The sequence below is a fragment of the Myodes glareolus genome, chromosome 4, assembly GCF_982192425.1.
Source record: "Myodes glareolus chromosome 4, mMyoGla1.1, whole genome shotgun sequence".
Taxonomy (NCBI): Eukaryota; Metazoa; Chordata; class Mammalia; order Rodentia; family Cricetidae; genus Myodes; species Myodes glareolus.
In genome coordinates this window covers 26,590,056-26,613,891 of record NC_142029.1, presented here as the reverse complement: position 1 = coordinate 26,613,891, position 23,836 = coordinate 26,590,056, and the positions used below count along the sequence as shown (strand labels likewise).

At 43.1% G+C, this 23,836-nt stretch overlaps 1 protein-coding gene across 5 annotated transcripts in view; it reads left to right on the top strand.

The window, feature by feature from the left end:
- The first annotated feature begins 23,127 nt into the window (after positions 1-23,127).
- Tln2 (talin 2) overlaps positions 23,128-23,836 on the top strand; it is a 406,415-nt gene continuing 405,706 nt past the window's right edge. For all 5 annotated transcript variants that reach the window (XM_087905346.1, XM_087905349.1, XM_087905348.1 and 2 more), the window contains exon 1: positions 23,128-23,252. The gene's annotated coding sequence lies outside the window, so the exon portion shown is untranslated. The remainder of the gene's footprint in view (positions 23,253-23,836) is intronic.

Genomic DNA, 23,836 nt, shown 5'->3' with positions numbered 1-23,836 from the left:
TTGCTCTGTGAATATCCCCAGAGCATCAGGTTAATGGTTCACTCTTTTCCTGGGTCCTTTCATTCTCCAGCCTTCGGCACTGAGTTTGGTACCCAGCAGGACCTCAATAAATACAAGTTGAATGTATTAATTAGTAAGACCTATTATAGCTCAATGTATCTTGTCTGGTGGCACATTGAGATTGATTCCAGCTTTGTCACGATTACAGATAATGCCACAGTTAATGTTCTTTGATGAATCTTCTTATTATTGCCTTATGATAAATTCCTCAAGGTAGAATTAGAAGATCAAAGGCTTTGGATATACATCACCAAATTGTCCTTCAGAAAAATGATTCCATCCCCCAACTCCTTGCCAGTATTTCCTTCCATTCCCATCTTTCATCCTTTAGTTTGCTTAAAAAACAAAGAAAAACCAAAAAAAAAAAAAGACATTTCCCCTTTGGGACTGAAGCTAATACCGGCAAACCATTTCAGAAGCCTGCTGTCCAGTTTGACTGAACAAAACCAGTTTTGAATGTTCTGTTTCTGTATTGTATTAAACTGTACCAGCAATTTATCTAAAGGTGAAAGGTTACTAAAGCCATTGTGAAATCACTTATATTTCTTGGATATGCTCTGCTTCCTGAGTTCAATAAGGAGAAGCATGTGGTTGCTTTGCTTTTTGGTTTTGTTTTGTGTTTGTTTTTACTTGAGAGCAAGTGAACCAAGACTGACTGTCACACATCTATTGTGGGATGAAGGGTGTGGGAAGCAGAGTGATAAGGCATGGAAACCACAGCCTCAGAGTGCAGAGCAAAAAGCTAAATACTCAACAGCAGACTGGGACCTGAAAGCATAGTGTTAAGGTGGTGGTGGGAAGTTTATTAAAATGAAAATGGTAGTTACCTGTGGGGGGCACAGTCCTTGAGAGGTGGAGGCAGGAGGATCAGGAGTTCAAAATCATCTTCTGGCTACAGAAAAGCTTAGGGGCTGGGGGCTGGAGGGTTGGCTCAGTGCTTAAGGACACTTGTCACTCTTGAACTGGACCAGGATTCAGTTCCCATCACCCACTGTCTTAACTGGCTCAGTTCCCAAGACCTACAGTGTGGTTCACAATCAGCTCCTTCTTCTGTCCACCGGGGGGTACCAGGCACGAATGTGGTACATATACATACAGGCAGGCAAAGCACTCATACACATAAAATTAAAATAGAGTTAGAAGCTAGCCTGGAATACAGGAGATCCTGTCTCAAGAAAAGAAAAGAAAACCAACAAATAAATAATAGTAAATGAAAGTAAAAGTGACCTCCGTGGAACACCTCCGAATAGTTTCCTAGATGGAAGGAAGCTGTCCATGGACATAAAAGGTGAGAGGAAGGGGCCTAAGTGATGGTTCACTCAGTAAAGTGCCTGCCACACAAACATGAGAACCTGAGTTCAGATCCTCACATAGAAGTTGCCAGGTAGTGCTTGTCTCCAACCCTCAACTTAAGAAAGGCTGAAACAGAAGGATCCTTGGGACCAGTCTAGCCAATCAGCAAGCTGCCAACTCAGTGAGTGAGGCACTGTCTTGGAAAATAAGGTGGAGGGGAATCAAGATGTATGCTGTGAACCTTTAGCCTACACACACACACACACACACACACACACACACACACACACACACGCACGATGAGAGAAGCATCATGCCCAGACCAGTGTCACACACTGAGCGGTGCAAATAGGTTCATAAAGAAGGGAAGAGCGTTCTCCCTCCTTCTGCTCCTCATGTGGGCCTTGGGAGCTCAGTCCAGTGCTCCAGTGTGGGTCTCTGTCTCTATCTCCATCCATCGCCAGATGAAGCTTCTATGGTGATATGCAAGATATTCATCAGTGTGGCTATAGGATAGGGCCACTTCAGGCTCCCTCTCCTCAGCTGCCCAAGGAACTAGCTGGGGACATCTCCATGGACACCTGGGAACCCCTCTAGAGTCAAGTCTCTTGCCAACCCTAAAATGACTTCCTTAATTAAGATATCTTCTTCCCTGCTCCCATATCCACCCTTCCTCCATCCCAACCATCCCATTCCCCCAGGGTCTCCCCATCCTCCCCTCCTCACTTTTCTCTCCCCATGTCCCCTTACCCCCCAACCAAGATCCCAATTTTTGTCTGACAATCTAGTCTACTTCCAATATCCATGAGGATAACTATATGTTTTTCTTTGGGTTCACCTTCTTATTTAGGTTCTCTAGGACCACGAATTATAGGCTCACTGACCTTTATTTATGGCTAGAATCCACTTGTGAGTGAGTACATACCATATTGATCTTTTTGGGTCTGGGTTACCTCACTCAGAATAGTGTTTTCTATTTCCATCCTTCTGAGGAGCAGAAGGAGGGAGAACATGAGCAAGGAAGTCAAGACCGTGAGGGGTGCGCCCACCCACTGAGACAGTGGGGTTGATCTAATGGGAACTCACCAAGGCCAGCTGGATTGGGACTGAAAAAGCATGGGATCAAACCAGACTCTCTGAACGTGGCGGACAATGAGGGCTGACTGAGAAGCCAAGGACAATGGCACTGGGTTTTGATCCTATTGCATGACTTTGTGGGAGCCTACTCTGTTTGGTTGTGCACCTTCCTGGACCTGGATGGAGGGGGGAGGACCTTGGACTTCCCACAGGGCAGAGAACCCTGACTGCTCTTTGGACTGGAATGGGAGGGGGAGGGGAGTGGGAGGAGAGGGAAATGAGAGGTAGGGAGGAGGCAGAAATTTTTTAATAATAAAAAAAGAGGAAAAAAAGAAAAAGAATTTAAAAAATTATGTCACTACCAATAATGGGAAAATAGGAAATAATGAAAATAAAAAACATGAAAAAATTTAAGAACAAAGAAGGGAAGAGTGAAGGAAGAAGAAGTGTAAGGGAGTAAAAGGAAGGAAGGAAGGAAGAGGGTAGACAGAGAGGACGGAAGTATAAAAGGAAAAAGAGTGGGAGAAAGGAATTCAGGATGGCCTGGGGCACCCCTGAACCCCAACTCTAGAAGACGAGATGACTTCCAGCCCTGCCACACTGTGAGCACAAGTGGAAACCCAGTATAGCGTTTCTCCTGGCACATAGCACGCACAGAAAGCATCACGTTTCAAAATAGGCTTTATGTATGAGATGTTTCATATAGCCCTCCCTAATATTATAAGCAGATGTGCTCTGTTTATTAAATTTACAAATAGCAAAGTCCTAGTATAAGGATATCCCTGGGACAGACGGCTATTCTTTGGCAGAATGCCAACTAGCAGTTTCCTGGTGTGGTCTGTTCTTCTCCTTTGGAACCTCACTGTATCAGGCTATATCTGGATTATTTTAATATGCCCCAGGTCTGCAACTTATTGTCTAACCCAGTGGTTCTCAACCTTCCTAATGCTGTGACCCTTTAATCCAGTTCTTCATGTTGTGGTGACCCTCAATCATAAAATTATTTTTGTTGCTACTTCATAACTGTAATTTTGCTTCTGTTATGCATCATGATATAAATACTTTTGGAGATAAAGGTTTTGCCAAAGGGACCATGACCCATGGGTTGAAAACTGCTTGTTTGATTATTCCAAAAGACTACACGTCTGCAAAATCATCCGAATGTCTAAGATCCTAATTCGTACCCCCTGCAAAAAAAAAAAAAATCAAGTGAAAACAATTATATAGTACAGAGATGAGTCTGCAGGCAAAGGAACTTGTTACAAGCCTGGTCGCCTCAGTTCCAGAACCTACATCAGGGTTGAAGGAGAGAAACAGCTGAACTGAGTTCATTCTGGCCTCCCATGTACACCATGGCACAATGCATTCCCACAGTAACAACAAAAACTTTTAAAAGCTCTCTCTCTCTCTCTCTGCCTCTCTCTCTCTCTCTCTCTGTCTCTCTCTGTCTCTCTCTCTCTCTCTCTCTCTCTCTCTCTCTGTCTCTCTCTCTCTCTCTCTCTCTGTGTGTGTGTGTGTGTGTGTGTGTGTGTATGCATGCGTGTGTGTGCGCACGGGTGCATGTGTTTGCACGTATGTGTTATATGAGGGGATGTTTCCACATGTGGATATTTATTGATTCTGAGTTAATCCTTTTGAAATAACCCAACTTGCTTCTATCTCAGCAGTTATTAGATGAGAGAGACCCTGAAGGCAGTCCCAAGTCCCTACCAGCAATGATCCCTTTTATCATGGGAGAGAACAGTCTGCTCTCCTGAAACCTGGCTACCTTGTGGCTGATGGACTGCAGACCGTAGCTGTGTGATCAGTTTCAGCTTGGTTTTCGTTTGAAGGAAGAAACAGTCGGGAGACCAAGAGTTTTCTTGCTTTTAAAAGAACAAGTTTGGCCAACCTAACTGTTGTGTTGATATTCCCGTCTACTCTAGCTGCTGCTAGAAGTCATATACAGGGTCGGTCACGCGTGCTCTTGGGCTGCAGCGTGGACCACGTGTGCTTTTCTAATGGAGACTTGGACTCCTGGGAGACCAGCCGCTCTTGTAGGCTTTGTGGGGACGAAGAGCGGAGCTTCTCCCAGCATGCTCTCCTCTCCTGCCCATCTCTCACCATCCCTGTTCCTTTGAAGTCACCTGTCACAGGGATCAGGTGGTTGTGCCGGAAGAGACAGGAAGACACCCAGGCGGGACAGTCAGTATCCAGGAGCAGAAGCTGATGCTGCAGGGTGGAAGACTGAGCGGCAGCCAGCTAGGAAGAGTGACGCCAGCATCCGACTTCTCTTGGAATCCGCTGTGGTCTCTTGAGCACCACATTACAATCCATCCTTCCTCCGTGGCTCTGACTACCCTTTCTTCCTTACAGACCTGGCTCCTGAAAATATTACCCAGTCAAACCCCTTCATGTAAATCTGAGTCCCAGAGTCTGGATTTCTTGCGGCTGTAGTTCTGTTCCTGTAGGTACCTTCCTATGGTGCACTCTGAGGCTCAGGGCGTAGTGGATGGTTTAGATGTGTGAATTTGTGTTAAGTCCAGTGTCGTAGTGTCGTAGTTAAAAACATGGTGGAGAGACCATGAAACGAAGAGATAGCTAGTAATTAAGATCTCTTGTTGCTCTTCCAGGGAACTGGAGTTTGGTTCCTAGCATTCAAGTTGGGTAGTTCATAACCACCTTTAACTCCAGTTCTGGAATATCTAATGCCCTATTCTGACCTCTGTGACCCTCCACACTAAAATAAAACAAAACAACAAACAAAGCATGGAGGGGCCATTCTCTGGGAGGTGTCTACAGAGTAAAGAGTGAACTTATTTTCACTGACTCACAGGTCTTTTGGCTTGAGCTCCCCTCAACACCAGTCCATTTATTTCAGAAATAGATATGTGATATTGGGATGTAGCTCAGTTAGTAAAATATGTGTCTAGAATTCACCAAACCCTGGGTTTGATCCCCAGCACCTCCTAAAACCAGAAGTGTGGCACGTGTCTATAATCGCAAAATTCAGGAGGTGGAGACAGGAGGATCAGAAATTCAAGGACATCCTGGACTATAAAGTTTGAGGCCAGCTTGGGCAACAAAAAAACCCTGCCAAGAGAAGGGGCAGGAGGAAGGAGGGAGGTGAAAAGGGAGGCTGAGGAGAGATACATGAGGTGTGTTGTAGCATGAATTCTAATTGGTATTAATAAAAACCCGGAGTTAGATACTAGGGGGTGAAAGCTGAGAGATCAGAGAAGCAGAGTGGCCAGTCACTAGAGAGACCTTTTACCTCTGTCAATGCTCAGACCAAAGGGGTGACCCTGTCCTCAGACTGAGTCCTCAGAGGGCGTTCTCTGACAACATCCTCAGACTGCATATCCCAGCTGCAATGAGCTCCTGTCTCCTCCTGCCTTACATTCCTCTCTCTTCCCAGCCATATCACTTTCAGTCTCCACCTCCCTAGTGCTGGAATTAAAGGCATGTGATTCCAAGTGCTGAGATCACCTTTGTGTGAGCTGTTTCTCTTTTAGACTAGATCAATGTTGTGTAGCCCAAGATGACCTTGAACTAACAGAGATCTAGCTCCCTCTGTCCCTAGGGATTAAAAGTGTATGCTACCACTGCCTGGTCTCTAGTGGCTTAGCTCTGCACTCTGATCTTCAGGCAAGCTGTGTTTGCTAAAACACAAGCAAAACATTACTACAGTGTGCTTTCTCTGTCCTTAGCCCAGTCATAGATATTAAAAGCACATCTGATTGAATGATAGGCAATGTTTGGTAGGAGCCAAAGGGCTATCTCATCAAGGGAGAGTGCTTGCCACCAAGCTTGACGACCTGAGTTTAATCTCTGGGATAAACATGGGGGAAGGAGAAAACAGACCCCTCAAGTTATTCTCTGAATTGTACGTGTGCATTGTGATATATGTGTGTGCATACTCATACATAGGCACGCAGTAGATAATGTAAAAAAATGAAAAAATCTTTAAAAATACAAAATCTATACACTATCATTTACCTACATACCAATTATCTGTCTAACCATTATCTGTCTAGCTAGTCATCATATCTATCATCTGTCTGTCTATCATCTATCTGTCTTTCTGTCTGCCCACTCTCTATTATCTGTCTATCCCCTATCCGTGTGTCTTCTGTTGATAATTTTTTTTATCTATTATCTATCACCTATTTGTTTTATGACCAGGACACTCAAATATTCCGTTTATCACACCTCATGTCCCTTGCCCAATCAGAGCTTGGCTTCTTCCTGTCCTGTTTCCACATCCTATCACTGTGCTCTGTCCTTAACTCTCCTGACTGCAAACATCCTCTAGTGTTTTACTGCTAGATGGTTCTAGTGGTCTTCTTATGCCTCTGTGGAATCCAAGAACAACAACAAAAGCCCCACAGTCCTCTTTACCCTCCATCTACAGCCTCTACACAATTTAGGTTCCACTGTCCCATCTTAAGAGAAACTGCAGTCTCAACCTTCTTGGTGTCTATCTGTTTTTGGTCTCTGTAAAGAGCACAATAGCATGTGTAGGTGTAGGCACACACACACACACACACACACACACCTTTGTCACTTTTCTTCTTCATTGGTGTCAGTCTATTTTGGTCTCTGTAGAGAACACAATAGCATGTGTAGGTGTAGACACACCACCACACACACCCACCCACACACACACACACACCTTTGTCACTTTGCTTCTTCATACTTAGTTCATTATCTAGTCCACAAGCCAATGCTAGAATAAGCTATTATATAGTTACAAGGGGTAGACTAGGCTGAGACTGTCTCATTAAGTCAGCCATGAGTGAGGATGCATCACCTGGATAGAGATGTTCCCAGCAACCTCCACAGGTGGTTACTCTCCCAGTGTCCCTAAGCCTCTCCTTCTAATGTCCTCTTGATCACTCACCTTTGCCGTTCTGCTTCTCGGTGTCCTTCAGCTCCCAGCAAGTCCTTGTCCATCCGTCTCTATTTGCCCCCTGTTCTTCACCCTTCATTTCCTCAGTCATTTTCTGGAAGGCCCTTGGTGGCCTCTGGTCTCATGCCTGCCTTGCCTCTGTCTTTCTCCCTGTGGTTGGTTCCACACTGTCACCAGTGTATCTTGCTGGTCATGATGTGCCCACACTTCTCCAGATTCCAAAAAGGAATGGCAGAAAGGGGCTGTGGTGAAGTATATAGCAGTCTTTACAGGGTGCACTCAACTCAGAATGGCAGGCAGAGCCCTGCGTGGCATAGACTCAGCCCTGTCGCATGGTGAGCATGTTGTTCATGGTCTAAGCAGGCATGTTTTCATCAAACATGAAACTTGCTGTGGTGGTTTGAATGAAAATACTCCCCATGGGCTTATGTGTTTGAACACTTGGTCCCATTGTTTGGGGGAACCATGCACGGAGACAGACTCCTGCAGAAAGTACATCACTGGGGGTGGGTTTTGAGAGTATAGCTCCACCCTGCTTTCAGCTCTCCTCTGCTTTCTATGTGCTGTGTTGGTGAAGGTGTGATCTCTCAGTTTCTTGCTCAGGCTGCCTGCTTCTGTGCCATCCCCACCGTTATGGGCTTTCCCTTTAGAACCATGAGCCCAAACCAAACTCTGCTTTAAGTTGCTTCCTGCCTTAGTATTTTATCATATTCAAAGAAAGTCAGTGCTGGAGAGATGGCTCAGTGGTTAAGAGTATATACAGCTCCTGAGTACCTGAGTTTGATTCCCAGAGTCCACATTAGGCAGTTTATAACTGTCTGTAACCCCAGCTCCAGGGGATTCTGACACATCTGACATCTGTGGAAACTTCCATGCATGTGCATATAGCACCAACCTCCCACATACACATAACTAAAATAATTTTAAAAAGAAAAAGTTAAGCAACTAACACCCTTGCCTTGAGAGTACAGAAAAATGCAGACATATTCACAGGGCAGTGGGCTATATTTTGTAATTCTTTAAACTTTTTATTACATTTGTTTATTGTAGGATGAGAGGTATGGAGGTCAGAGGACACTTTTCAGGAATTGATTTTCTCTTTACACCATGGGGGTCCCCAGGATCAAACCCTGGCCATCAGTCTTGGCAGCAAGGCCACTTAACCACAGGACCAGCTTTCCAGCCCATGTCTAGAATTCTTCAGGCAATATTTCCGAGACCTACAGGATTTTAAGGAACCAGATATGCCAGGTGAAGCTCAGCGGATATGTGTGTGCCTCAGAATTGTGAGCAATTATGATGAGCTTCCCAAATGTGGGGTCTCTGCACCTTTATCACCTGGTTCTCCAGGAAGAGATGATGCAAACCCGGAACAGGGAGGACCTGCATTGGGATGAGAAGCCAACAGAGCTTGGCTAGAAAGCCTCTGTTTGATGGCAGTTGAAGTCTCCGGAAGGCATGCCCAGCACTTTGCTTGCCTCCCCCCTCCCGCCTCCAGTCCTACCAGACCCTCGTTGCAATCTGGGAATATTCATCTCCATGGAGATTTCATCTGCAGAGAAGAGTTTCCATCTCCCTAACATTCTTTAAGTGAATAACCAGGCTTAATTTCAGACTGGCCGAGAAATGTTTCTTCTTATAGATGCTGATAGGCTCTGTTATACAACTGGGGAGATTTTCCCAAAAATTACAACTAAAATACCGTGCTGGCTAGATTTATGTCAACTTGACATAAACTATAATCATTTAAGAGGGGGTAATCTTGATTGAGGAAATGTCTTCAAAAGATTGGGCTGTGGACCAGCCTATAAAGCATTTTCTTAATTACTGACTGATGGGGGAGGACCCAGTCCATTGTAGATGGGGTCACCCCTGGGCTGGTGGTCCTGGGTTCTATAAGAACACAGGCTGAGCAAGCCATGAGGAGCAAGCCAGTAAGCTGCACTTCTCTATAGCCTCTGAATCAGCTCCTCCCCTGAGGTTCCTGCCCTGTTTGAGTTCCTGTCCCTACTTCCTTCAGCGATGGACTATGGTGTGGGAGTGTGAGCTGAATAAACCCTTTTTTGCCCTGTTGTGTGATATTTTACTCTTTTGGCTTTTGTGTGTGTGTGTGTGTGTGTGTGTGTGAGAGAGAGAGAGAGAGAGAGAGAGAGAGAGAGAGAGAGAGAGAGAGAGAGAGAATCCACTACCCAGCTCCCAAATAAATCACACACAAAGGCTTATTATTAGTTATAAATGTCTGGCCTTAGCTTGACTTGTTTCTAGTCAGTTTTTCTTATCTTCAATTATCCCCACTACCTTTTGCCTCTGGGCTTTTATCTGTCTCACTTCTGTATGTCTTACTTTCCTTCTTATTCTGTGGCTGGCTGGGTGGTGGGGTGGCTGCTCCCTAGTTTCCTCCTCTCCTTGCTCTCTTTTTTCTCATTTCTCCTGCAATTTATATTCTCTCTGCCAGCCCTGCCTATCCTTGCTCCTCTCTCACTTTTGGCCATTCAGCTCTTTATTAGGACCATTAGGAATTTTAGATAGGCAAAGAATCGCAGCTTCAGTGTTAAACAAACGCAGCATAAAAGAAGGAAACACACCTGAAAATAATATTCCCCAACACACCCTAGCTTGCTCTCCGTGGTGTTTCATCACAGCAATGGAAACCCTGGGACAAATAGATTGACAACACACACACCCACAACAATATGGCAAAGTGACAGTGTCAACTGCCTGTAAAGGGACCTAGATTCTTTTAAAAGATTTTAAATTTTTAAATTTTATTTTATGTGCATGAATGATTTGCATGCCTGTGCACCATGGATGTACCCTCAGATGTCAGAAGAGGATGATAGGTTCCCTGGAACTGGAGTTACAGGTGGTTGTAAGCCTCCATGTGGGTGCTGGGCATCAAACCTGGGTCCTTTAGAAGAGCAGCTCATGTTCTTAACTCGTGAGTCATTTCTCCAGACTTCGACTGTTTAAATCTCTGAAGGCAAAGTGTTGAAATGAAAAGTTTTCAATCTTCATTTAGTAAGGATTTAGAAAGATTTAGAACCTTCCTATTTAGAAGTTTTATGATAATTATATTTTTGTCAGTTTGAACATAAATATCTCAGTTCAAAAATTTCTGAGACCCCAGGAACAATTTTTTTCAGGGGGATTCTACAGTCAGGCTGATTCCTTCTCCTGTGAGTACTGGATTCAGAACATCCTCTCCTCAGAGCCTCTGATGAATTGTGAACAAAAACAAGAGTGATGATTAATATCCTGAGTGTACTGGCTAATATAACCTTTTGAAAGGTTGTCATGCTGGTGTGACACAGAGTAGCATCTATGAAGTGTCTTTGCCTACAAGTCAAACCTGAACCAAACCAACTGATTCAATTTCAAGTTTACATAGGAGGATGGAACACCAAAAGAAATTGTACCATAACTCAGCAACACCTAGGTCTAGAATATGGAACATCTACACAACTCAAAGCTATAGAAAAAAATGAAAATGGGCTGCTCCAGGTGTTTAGATAAGCATACTAAAAAGACATAGCAAACAGGGCAGAGGTCTATGTGGTTCAGTCAGGAGAGCATTTTCTTGGAAGACTGGAAGAATGGCACCTGAACATTCAGCAAAAAACATTCACATAAAGCCTAAGAAAGTATTAAAAAAAAAACAAAACAAAAGAGGGCTTCTAGACCCACAAAAATGGGAGCCAAGCACAGCTTCTTGGTAGCCACAGTTTTTCAGATAGACTCTGTTTGCTGGCAGTAAGCAGAGGCACAGCTCCTTTAAGAGAAGTCTTCCTGACTCAGCGGAGCTAGGGCAGTGTGCATGGCTCTCAGAGGCTGCGGTCGTGCCTCTGCTTTGTGGGCTGGACAGAGCCAACAGGTAGGGCCACAGAGTTGGTCCTAGACATGCCTGCTTATCATTTAAAAGAAATAAAGTGCTCCTGGTCAGAAAATAATTACAGATACACACGCAATAAAGACAAATTCAGATAAAAAAAACCTTCTAAATGTGTCACAGTATTGGTTGTATGTAGGCTTGAGAGAAGAAAAAGAATATAGACAGTTATAATATAAAAGAATACAGACAGTCATAGATTAAAGGAGTAAAGATAATAAAATAAATATTAAATTCGTAGTAAAAGTAATAGAGTAAGAAAAATCAGTCACGTAAAGACAGAATACACACAGAGAGTTTGGATTATGTATGTTTTTGTGTTTTCTTTGAATTTTTGACTGTGATTGAGCTAAGTACAGAGAGACATTTCATTGTATGAGTTGCTAAACTAAACAAAATTGTATGTTTTAAAGGTAACTTGACTTCAAAATTTGGGTCTAAGGATATGTTGCTTTGGAAAAGAGGCTCTGCTTTTGTTTCCATAGAGGATAGAAAGTTGTGGCTAATATGGTTTGATCAAACAAGACCCTCTGGAGTGATAGCCTAGGTTATCCAATATCCAGCTTTAGGACTGCTGGCTAAGATGGACCTACCACACAGGATACCTCATGAAAGACCTGATTAACAGCATCCCCAATCAGGAGGAAGTAGTCTAGAGAACAATGCCCAAATTCCCTAAATGATTGTTTATAAATGTTTGTTTACATTTAAAGAAGGATATGCCATAGAAATGAATACTTTGCACTGGTGTAGGTCTTAGTTTATTGATACAAATTCAAGGTCAATTTTGTTATATGTTTATTTCTGCTTTTGATTAAAGTATTGTGTTTTTGCAGCTTATTTAAAAATGTAAAGTACAGTTAAGAAATACAGATCAATAGTCATCTATAATAAATAGTCAAGCTTGTAGTCAAATTAGTTAGGTTTTCCATATGTACAGGGTTTTATTTAAGATAGATATTCTTCAAATCTTTCAAAGATGTACAAAATATGGCATTTAAAATATTTTAAGAATTTAGGACTTTTCATGACAATGGGACACATCTGCTCCCGGCAATACCAATTTGCTTCAAGAGGATGATGGGCATCGAAGAAGCTCCTTATGGAGTTTGTTAGCCATCTGGGCAAGAAACTGCTCTTGCCTGGACTGCTTGATGAAATGCTGTATGAACTGGACATGCAGGATCCACAGAAAAGTGACTGCTAAACTTTCCAAAAGACAGTATGGTCTTTCAGGGTTCCTGCTTCACAGAGAAAACTTCCAGACATTCTGCAGGACATAGAAGAATGCAACTAATGAACTTTGCCATTACAAGGCTGAACAGATCTTCAAATTTCCTGCTTCATGAGAATGTCTACTGAATCTTGTGGGTCTTCAGGCTGAAGATGGATGCCCCAATGTTACAGAAGAATTTTGGGTGACTGTCCAGGCAGCAAGACGTCTCTGTTAATTCTAGAGTTTTGGAAGTTTGTTACAATGCAACTTGTAAGTATAGGTAATATTAATTCTTTGATGGAATTGAAGAAAGTTATAATTATAAAAGATGGATTAGATATAAAACTTTAGACTCACACAGATAGGATAGATGGTAGAGTATTTTCCTTAATTTATCAAATGTAAACGGACTAAATATTATAACTATAATTCTTTCTTGATAACTGTTTTGTTGTATATAATCTTGCTATGTTAAAGTTAAAATTTTCCTTTTTATTTAAACAGAAAAGGGGAGGTGATATGGGATTTCCCTCTGTATGCTGTGAATATGTTTTATTATCTATGGTTAATAAAGAAGCTGATTTGGGCCTGTGACTGGGTAGAATAATGCTACATGGGAAAACTAAACTGAATTCTGAGAAAAAGAAGATGGAGTCAGAGGGATGCCATGTAGCTGCCAAAGGAGAAGGATGCTTGCTGGAACCTTCCAGAAACTTGATGGTAGGCCACGACTTTGTGGTGATGCACAGATTAATAGAGATGGATTAATTCAAGATGTAAGAGCTAGTTAGAAATATGCATAAGCTAATAGGCCAAGCAGTGTTTTAATTAATACAGTTTCCATGTGATCATTTCAGGTCTGGGTGGCCAGGAAATGAACAAGAAGCCTCCAGCTACAACTGGAAGCCTTGGCTTCATACCCAGCACCACATAAATCAGACATGGTAGTACATGCCTGCAATCCCAGCAGTTGGGAGATGGTGGCAGGAATATCAGAAGTTCAAGGCCATCCCCAGCTACATAGTGACTTGAAATAAGTTCTTCCAGTCAGCTTGGAACACATGAGAAAGAAAATAGAAAGAAAAGAAGGCAGGCAGGAAGGCAGATAAAAGGAAGTGGGGAAACAAATCTAATGTTTGACATTAAAAAAAAAATAATTTGGGCACTCCCAGTGTCACACAAAGAGATGCATGAACAGATGAAAGTAACCCAGCAAGGTACTTTACTTTCACTCCGTGACCCAAACCATGCAGGTGGACGTTTATTTTGTTTTTACCCAAAAGTGGAGTGACAACACTGCCTCACCTCACTGATGGGGCTCAAAGTCACATTCTGACTTGATTGGTTAGTTCAGAATTGGTGCAAAGGGAAAGGGTGTGATACAGAGTTCAGTCTCAGAGACTTCTGAGTCCAGGGTTTGGGTGAACAGGCATTGAACAAGAGCTTCATGAGACAGGGGAGGTGCAGAAACTATCAGCGTGTGACGGGCTAGGAAGCATGTGTGGTGAGGAAATGAAGAAGTACCTGGGGGTTGATGTAAAATACACCTGCAATCCTAGTGCTTGGGATACTGAGGCAGGAGGATTGCAAATTTGAGGCTATTCTGAGTTGTTTTTTAATGAATTCTGAGTCAGCCTGGACTACCTAGAGAGACCTTGGCTAAAACAAAACAAAATAAAAACAAAACAAAGAAAAATCTAGGACATGCATAAATGAATGAAAAATAAAAGATATGTGTACCGAGTTGTAATATTTTGAGGTTGTTGGAGTTGGGTGATTAGGTTCCTTTTTATAATTTTACATTTTATAATTCTGTTTACTTTTGTTACACATTTCCAAAATTTTATAGCAACACACTATAAACCTACCCCTAGCGAAATAGTAACTAATGGAGTAGAACAGGGCTCACATTTGTAGAAAAAAGTGAGCATATGTCTACTTTGTATATGCAGAGATTGTGCTCAAGAGAAGTTAGTTAAAACAGCAACATTGTCTTAAACTAGTTAATCCCAGCACTCAGGAGGCAGAGGTAGGAGGATCTCTCTGAGTCTGAGACTGGCCTGGTCCATATAGCAAATTCCAGGACAATCAGAGCTATATAACAGAGAGACCTGAATCAAATCAATAAAAAAAATAAAACAAAGGAAAAAAAGAGAGATATTTAGAGAAAGGAACTAGGAGTTTGGGACAAGGGACAAGGATAGAGAGAAGACTAGACAAATATTCTTTTTATTTTGTTGTATCTGCATTTGACTCCTTGGCTTCCACACACTAGGAAAGCACTCTTCAACCGAGCTCCATCTCCAGTCATTAAATAAATTTCCAGGAGGGGATGAGAGATTCAAAGGGAAAACATTAGTTTTACACACTTGTTTTCTTGTGAGTTTGTTCATTTATTTATTTTTAATTTTTCATTGTTTTTGCCATTCACCTGTGAGTTAGGATCTGAGCATTTAAGGGGCATCGTCAGCTGAGCTAATTTGTCTAATGACAGTACTGTAAGTTCTGTAGTTTAGGACATAAAGTGAAGGCTCAGAGCTGGAGAGATGGCTCAGTGGTTAAGAGCCCTTGTTCCTACAGAAAATCCAGGTTCAGTTCCCACATGGTAGCTCACACAAATCTCTAACTATAGTTCCAGAGTTTGTCCTCTTCCTGTCTCCACTGGCACTGCATGTATGTGGTACTCATACATACATGTAGGCAAAGAAACCATACATATAAATAGACTGACTAGTAAGACATTTATCAGTATCAAAATGAGGTTTTGTTGCAATCTGCCACCATTTTATTCTTCATTTTAGGCACCCAGGCAATGGGTCTTAGAATGACTAGATCCTCCACGCCCTCTTTCTGATTCTTACAGAAATGTATCTGGCTGCTGGGTGTGGTGGTGGTACACCTTTAATCTCAGCGCCCAGGCAGGCAGCTCTCTTGAGTCCGCAGCCAGTCTGGTCTACACAGAGAGACTGTCTCAAAAACAAAGACTAAAACTCAGAGCTGATAAATTAAAAAGTTCTTGAATTGGGGAGGTCAGGAAGCTGGGGGTGAGATCGGAAGTAAGGGAGAAAGTAAAGGGGAGAAATAAGGAGTGAATATGGTCAACATACATTGTATTCATGTTTGAAATTGTCAAAGAATTCATAAAAATATTATTTTTAAAGAAAACTGCATGCTTAAAATTAATAAATAAATTACTAGAGTAGATATTTCTTTCTATCCTTAGCTGTTCTTTTTTTTTTTTTCAAGATTCTGCAGCAGGGCCGGGTGGTAGTGGCCCACGCCTTTAATCCCAGCACTAGAGAGGCAGAGGCAGGCAGATCTCTGTGAGTTTGAGGCCAGCCTGGTCTACAAGATTTTAGTTCCAGGACAGGTTCCAAAACTACAGAGAAACCCGGCCTTGAAAAACAAAACAAAACAAAACAAAACAAAACAACAACAAAACAAAAAAGAAAAATAAATATTCTGCAGCAGGTCAGTGTTAGAAGCTTTGCAAAATGTGTGTTTGACTTCTGTGGGAAATCCCGAGTTTATAACAGCCTTTGAGACAAGATGAAGAAGTTCAAAGGCCCGGAACCAATGGTATTCTAGAAGGTGGGCCTGGGGGAATGTACCAGCACTTTCAAGATGACAAGAGGGTAGTTTCATTAGAGCCCCAGCAGAGCAGAGACTCCCAGGCCTGGCAGAGTATTTGGCCCGAAATACAGCATGTAGATCGCTAGGACTTCATCTGGCTCTTTGTGCTTAGGACTGGCATTCCACAAAAGAATGTTATCTCAACACTTTTTAAGCCCCTGGCACTTGTGACTTAGAGGTAAGGGATAAAATAAAAGGAAATATTTATAATCTATTCGACTGATTTGAATCCAGGTACGGCTTCTGTAACCTCAGAAGGGAGGCTTCTGTTTTTATTCTGGGAGGAAGCCTGTCTTGCTCATAATGGATCCTGGCACCAGTGTAGCAACTGATTTAAAAACAAAACAAAACAACAAAACCAACAAAAAACAAGGCAAACAACAATAATACTGGATGTGTGTCTGAAACAGACCCAGAGCTGCTGGTTATCACCCTGAAGTTGTATTAAAAATATCTTACGTGATCTAATCATTTTAGTTTTATTTTGTTTATGACAAATCCATCACATTAAACGTAGACCTTGAAAGATATTTCCTACATAGCAACAAATAGCTTACTTTAAAATTAAAGCTGACCTGATCCTTAAATATCAGGCGTGTCTCACATTCATAGACTTCTACCTGCCTTAGTCTTCTGATGATAGAATTAGAAAAATCACTTATTTTTAAGTTTAAAAGTTTGAACCACAATATCTTTGTATTGTTGATATTAATATTGTTAATAACACTTGAGAGAAAGAGAGAGAGAGAGAGAGAGAGAGAGAGAGTCAGGTGTGGTGGTACCTTTAATTCCACCATTCCAGAGGTAGAGGCCATGAGATCTCTTTGAGTTCCAGACCGGACTGATCTACATAGCAAATTCCAGGCCACCCAGTCTGTATAACTAGTCCAGGCCGGCCAAGGCTATGCCATGAGGCCCTGTCTCTAAACATAAATAAGCAATCAACCCAGGGGTCTGGAAAGATGACTCCATGGTTAAGCGTGTGACCTGCTCTTGCAGAGGACCTCCTAGGAACCATGCCCGGCAGCTCACAACTTTGTAACTTTAGCTTCAGTAGATTAGACCTCTATGGGTATCTCAATCATGTGCACATGCCTACGAACTGACACACACAATTAAAATAATTTTAAAAATCCCAAATGACTAAAGAGACACTAAGGTTGCATATGTAATGATAGTTTAATGATTTGCAACTTTAAAGATTAAAGGATTGTTTGTTTACTTATTTGAGTGTGTGTGCACGAACGAACATACCACAGCACACATGTGGAGGTCAGAGAACAACTTTCAGGCGTCAGTTCTCTCCTTCCATCTTCCTGAGGCCGGTTCTGTCTTGTTTCTCTGCTGCTGTGTTGTGTTCTAAGGCTGTGTACTAACGCGGTCATCCTCTAGGTGACTGCTGCCTCTGCTTACAATCTCACTGTGGGCTTGCTAGGATTAAAAACAAATAAGCAAACAAATACCCACTTACATAGGAAGCTCCAAGCTAGCCTATTGCAGGATATTTGATGATACTGTGTAAAGATATGTGACTGTGATTGGCTTAATAAAAAGTTAAACGGCCAATAGCGAGGTAGGAGGGATGGCCAGACTTTTGGACAGAGAGAGCTCTGGGAGGAAAGGCAGAGTTGCCAGACAGACTCAGAGAAAACAGGATGGGCTAACTGGAGATGAGGTAACGAGCATGTGGAAGAATATTGATTAAAAATATAGGCTAATTTAAGTTATAAGAGCTAGTTAGAAACATGCCTAAGCTGAGGGCAAACTTTCATAATTTATAATGAGTCTCTGTGTCATTTTTGTGAGCTGGTGGCCCAAAGAAAAATCCATTTACACTAGCCAAGACTATGTAGTGAGACTCTGTCTCAAATAAGTAAATAAAGATATTGAGAAAGCAATGAAAAGAAAAACACCTCATCTCTCAAACTATTCCCTTTATAGGAACAATTTGGACTAAAAGTAAATTTAATTTGACAAGATAATTATTGGTATTTTTCAAAACAGTATGTTGTGATGATTTTCTTTTATCTTTGTGTGTGTGTGTGTGTGTGTGTGTGTGTGTGTGTGTGTGTCAAAATCTCATACATCCCAGGCAAGCCTTGAACTTGCTAAGTAGCTGAGAGGGACCTTGAACTTCGAATCTTCCTGCTTTCACTTCTCTAGTGCTGGGATGACAGGCAATACCTGTTTTTTTTCAGACACATTTCCAGAACCTTCTACAGTCTGTTTTATAGACTGCAAGAAAATAGAAGGCACTGGGCGGTGGTGGTGCGCATCTTTAATTCCAGCACTTGGGAGGCAGAGGCAGGTGGATCTCTGTGAGTTTGAAGCTAGCCTGGTCTACAAGAGCTAGTTTCAGGACATGCTCCAAAGCTATAGAGAAACCCTGTCTCAAAACAACAATAACAACAACAACAACAACAACAACAACAAAACAAAATAAAAAGAACACAAATAAAAAAAACAAAAGAAAAGGAAAGAAAAAAGCAATCTTAAGCATGCTCTAGTTGGGTGCAATAGGTAATCCTGAAGCCAGTCCTCTCTGTCACTCTACTCTGAAAACTCCAGAGTGAGTGAGTAGAGGCCTCACGTTTCAGAAAGAAAATATATAAGTTATCTTAGGCTTTGTAAATTCTCAGGCACCTGCACTTCAAACAGAACAACTTATGAAGTGTGTGCTGCAGGACAACTCCCATAACATTCATTCTCTCAGGTAATCATTAGGCGTATTATCTCCTAGAGCTTACACTTAGAAACGAGGAGGCGAGGTTGCTGAAAACCTCAACATTTCAAGGGAGACTATCGCTTCGGTCACTGGTTCTGTGTAACGGAGGCACTTAGAGAAACGTGCTTCACACTTCTTTGCTGCTCAGTCCCTGGAGGATTCTTACATGGCACAAAATTCAATGTTATAACCTAAGTGGAACAAATGATTTTGTGGACTTTCACTTTTGCTCTTCCATGTGGATAGAGCTGAGGAAATGTGACTCTGGACTCCTTTAGAAGTAGACCAGAAGCTGGGAGGGTAAGGGTCACCAAGTTGCTGGGGATGGGTGGGAGCACAATGGGGGCAGGGAGGAGGATGGGGTGGGCAGCTCTCAGCGTCTGATTCTAAGCACCTAGTGAAATCTAACGTGGTCAGTGCAGACCTAACTCAAGGAAAATGGGTTTTTGTTGTTAGATATATTTAGTATAGGTGACTTGAAAACTCCTATTTATGCCCCCAAACACTTGATTTATGTACAATGTATTTTCAGTTTTCTGTAATCTGATCAATAAAAAATGGACCATACATACAGACATTAGAAATTTCTCAGATGGAATTAGTTCTATCTTTGTGTTTCCATCAGCTGGCTGGAAGAAAAGTCTTGCTAGGTAATTGTTGTGTTGTTGTTATTATTTTACTGGTTTGCCAGGAATTTACTGTCACAGATGCTTACAGGACAGAAGCTTCCTACTGGCAATTTTTAATTTACAAAGAACTTGAGTAACTTTGCGTTTATAAATGGCTCTCTTTTCAGATCTAGCAGGAGTAGTCTCAATTTCAGAGAAGTTACCATAGATAGGCTCTATCTTACTTCCACTGGGGAATGTATATATGAATATGCGGCAATACATGGGTAGTTGGTTTTACCAAAGAAACAATGGGCTGCTTTGAAGTAGTAATAGTTGTTATAGAAATGAATGCCTGTGTTAAGAAGTGTCAAGAAATATTAGTTTAAAACCAAATTATAGTGAAGAACTCTAGGACCGATGCTGCTTCTCTAGGAAAAGGGGTTTAACTATAGCAGAGGGCTGTGCAATAGCACCAATTAGATTAGTGCCACATAAATATTCTCATACCAGTATGTCAGGAAAGATTCAGCTGCTGCTTCAATACTTTTATTTTTATCTTTTAATTCTCTCTCTCTCTCTCTCTCTCTCTCTCTCTCTCTCTCTGTATGTGTGTGCGTGTTCATGTGAGTACAGATTTGGAGCTCAGAAGAGGGCGCTGAATCACCCCCAGGAACTGGAGTGATTATAGGCAGTTGCCAGCTAGCCGTTATGGGTGCTGGGAACTGAACTCTGGTCCTCTGCAAGTGCAGTTAGTGAAAATGAGGACATGAGGGCTCTTGGGTCTGGTTGAGAAGAAAGGTTTTATTGTAGGTATGAAGGAGATCACAGCCAGAGGCGTGTGGAAGGGTCCAGACTGAACATGGCCAGCAGAACAGACCCCACCAAGAGAGGAAAGAAAGAGCGGGGAAGTAAGAGAGGAAGAGGAAGAGGGGGGCAAGCCGATTAAGAAAGGAGCTGAAGATCAAGAGGACAAGAGAGCTGTGTAGCCAAGAGGACTGAGTTATAGAGCAAAGCCAAGCTGGGGGAAGTGCAGCCCACCTCTCTGCTGGAGAGTCTGGGGTAAGGACCGAGTGCTGTAAGGAAGCTGCTTGTTCGTTCCGGGCTGCCCAGCCCTGAAATAATCACACAGAAACTGTATTAATTATATCACTGCTTGGCTCATTAGCTCTAACTTCTTATTGGCTAGCTCTTACATTTTAATTTAACCCATTTCTAGTAATCTGTGATCACCATGAGGTCATGGCCTACCAGCAAAGTTTCAACGCTGGTGTCTCCTCTGGGGACTCCATGGCTTCTCTCTGACTCTGCCTTCTTCCTCCTAGCATTCAGTTTAGTTTTCCCTGCCAAAGTTCTGCCCTGCTATAGGTCCAAAGCAGTTTCTTTATTCATTAACAGCAATCACAGCATACACAGGGGAATCCCATATCAGCCATGTGAGAGGTGCTGGCAGCAGTCACAGATACTGAATGATTTTCCCCAGGTTTCTTTGAGTCCTAACAAGCAGCATGCATGTCTAACTGCTGAGCCCTCTTTTTAGACCTTGCTTGCTATTTTAAAAAGAGCGAAGTGACTGGATTAGTCTGGGTTAGCAGAGCATGCCTGTAATCCCAGAATTTGGAAGGTGGAGTCAGGAGACCAGGATTTCAATGCCATTTTATTCTACATAGCTAGTTCTAGGCCAGCCAGGGCTACATAGTAAGATTCTGTCTTCAGAAGAAAAAAAAAGTATTAGACAAAGAGACTAGCTTTGTGGAATAAGAATTGATGGAGAAAAAAATTGTTTACCAAACTGCATCCAGGTAGGGTTGGAACCAGGCTCCTTGCTCTCTGAGCTTGCCTTACTGTTGAACAGTGCCTCACTGTTGGGGGCTGCAAACTGTGGATATACCTAGAGAAGGACGATTTACATAGTAGAAATCTTGACATCCAGGTTTGGGGAAAGACAAACTAACCAGTTTAGAGATGTTTGGTGGAAAGCTCTTGGGCCCTATGAAGGAAGAAATGGGTGGGAGAACCCTCATTATTCTTCTTATGAAAACCTGGATCTTGAACTACAAAAACAAGGTTGTTATTTTCAGTAAACTAAGGGGCAGTTTGGCAAGCATCAATTTAATATGCTTCTTACCAGGCTCTTACTGAAATCAATAACCATTTGTTTCTGAATGTCCTGTGAGGTATCTGGCTACCTCTATTCTGCTAGCCTATCCAATGTACTATTCAAAGGGGCGGGGAACAGGAGTGTATATCCATGCAGCAGGGAGAAGTCTGTCCTGCAACTTTTAGGATTGTTTCTAGTGGCCCAGTAATTTGTTTTCTGATTGAGGGTTCTGTTTTATAAAGTGTATTCTCTGCAAAAGGAGTAAGCTACATTTTACTCTAAAGCACTGTTTTTTTTTTTAACCTTCTGAATGCTGTGACCCTTTAATACAGTTTCTCATGTGGTGGTGATCCCCCAAAATATTATTTTCATTGTTATTCATAACTGTAGTTTTGCTACGGTTATGACTCATAATGTAAATATCCATGTTTTCTGATGGTCTTAGGTGACCCCTGTGAAAAGGTCATTTCCCTATGGGGGTCAAGACCCATAGGTTGAAAACTTCTGCTCTAGGACTAGACTACTTACATCCAGGCTTATTCAAGGTCCCAGAGAACTTGTTGAATATAGTTTCAATTTACAAAGTTGATTCACCCTTGGGAGTACAGTGATGGCAATTTCAAGCTGATAGACAACACCGTTGCTGTAGTTGCATTTGAGGAACTGAAGAAATTCGCTATCTACTTCTTGGGAAGAGGGGACTATCCTGGCCACTCTACAATGAGCTGGGGAAAACCCATCAAAGCCATTTCTTATTAATTTTTAAAATTACAAAGGTTAAGAATAAAAAGTAGAACCAAGCAGAAAGAGGAAAAAAATCACCTAAAATTTCACCAACTACTGGGATACACGGATGAACATTTCGGTTAGTTTGAGCATCTCTCTATATATCATAATTTTAAAGAAAAGGGATTTTGTGACTTGTTCTCCTTTCCCCTTTACATAGTTACCTAAGATAAACTTCACATTTTACCTTGCCATCCCAGCATTTCCGAACTCTGTATATACAAGGAATACATAACAGACTTTTTATTCCAGGGCATAACAGGAGACATAAATAAATAAAACCCGGTGTGGTGGCGCAGGTCTTTAATCCTTGCGTTCTGGAGGTTGAGTTTGAGGCGAGCCTGTCTCCAATTTAAAAACAAACAAACAAACAAACAAACCAAATCAGTGCAATAGGCAACACGCCCTTTACTATCCATCTTTCTGGAAGAGTCGTTCATTCCCTAAACTCAAGTGACCTGGCATGCGGTTTGTGTGTCATCCTGCAGAAGGACGCAGAGTCCTGTGGGTTCCCGCCACCCGCGGGGCTAGATCCAACCTGGTAACCTCCCAGGACCCGGTCGGTGGTTCAGGAGAGGCGCTCGGGGAAATAAGGCCCCATCCCAGGAGACGCCTGGTCTCTATGCCGCCTCATCCCTCTCCAGAGCCGAGCCCAGTGTCTGAGGCAGCCAGGGATGTCCCTGTGCCTCTCCCACCCTGGCCCGACCACAGCTCCTTGCGCGCCCCCAGCCCGCGCCTGGGGTGCGGACACCCAGGAGCCGGGTGGTGAGCTCCGCCGCGCCGTCCCCCAGTGATGACGCGCTTCCTGCCCTCCCGGCGCTCGCGGGCCGTGCGCTCGCGCTCGCCCTCGGCTCCGGTTCCGCGCCCGGAGCCAGCGGAGGCGGCGGCGGCGGTGGCAGCGGAGGCGCAGCGGGAGCGGAGCCGGCTGCACTCGGGGGCTGGCGCTCTGCAATGAGACAGTAGCTGCATCCCCGCGGTAAGGCGCGGCGCGTGGCGCTACCCTGCTCTCCAGTCTGCATGCGCGCTGCAGGGATTTCGAGTGCCTTTTCCCTCCCTTCTCCAGAAGGAATATGTGGGTGGTTTTCTTCTTGGGTTTGCATCTCGTAAGTGATGTCAATGTAGAAAAACCCTGTCAAGCTTCTAGATTTTATTTCCTAGGAGGGATTTTTTTTTTGTAAGAAGAGAAAAATAAATTGCAACGAATGCACCTGTCTATTGCACATGTAGGTTTCGCCGCACTCAGCCCGGGTGCCGGGCTTTGCAAATAGTCTTCCTCCAGCTGGAGCCGAAGAGCTGATCCCTTGCCCTAGGCAGCTGGTCCCCCCCAGGGCTCCCTCTTCGGGTTTCCGGTAACGGGGTCGGAAAAGCGGCCCGGTCTGCACCGAGGGGGTCCCTGGACCCCGGCTGAGGCCCCTGGCGCCGACAGAGTTGGTGGAGGGCAGAGCGGCTTCATTCCAGCACTGGCTGCTCTGACTTCCAGCGCCACTTTGCAAACAAGTCTCCCGCTCCGACTCGCGGCGAAAGGCACCGGGGGCTGCTTCCCAACCCCGGACACTGAGA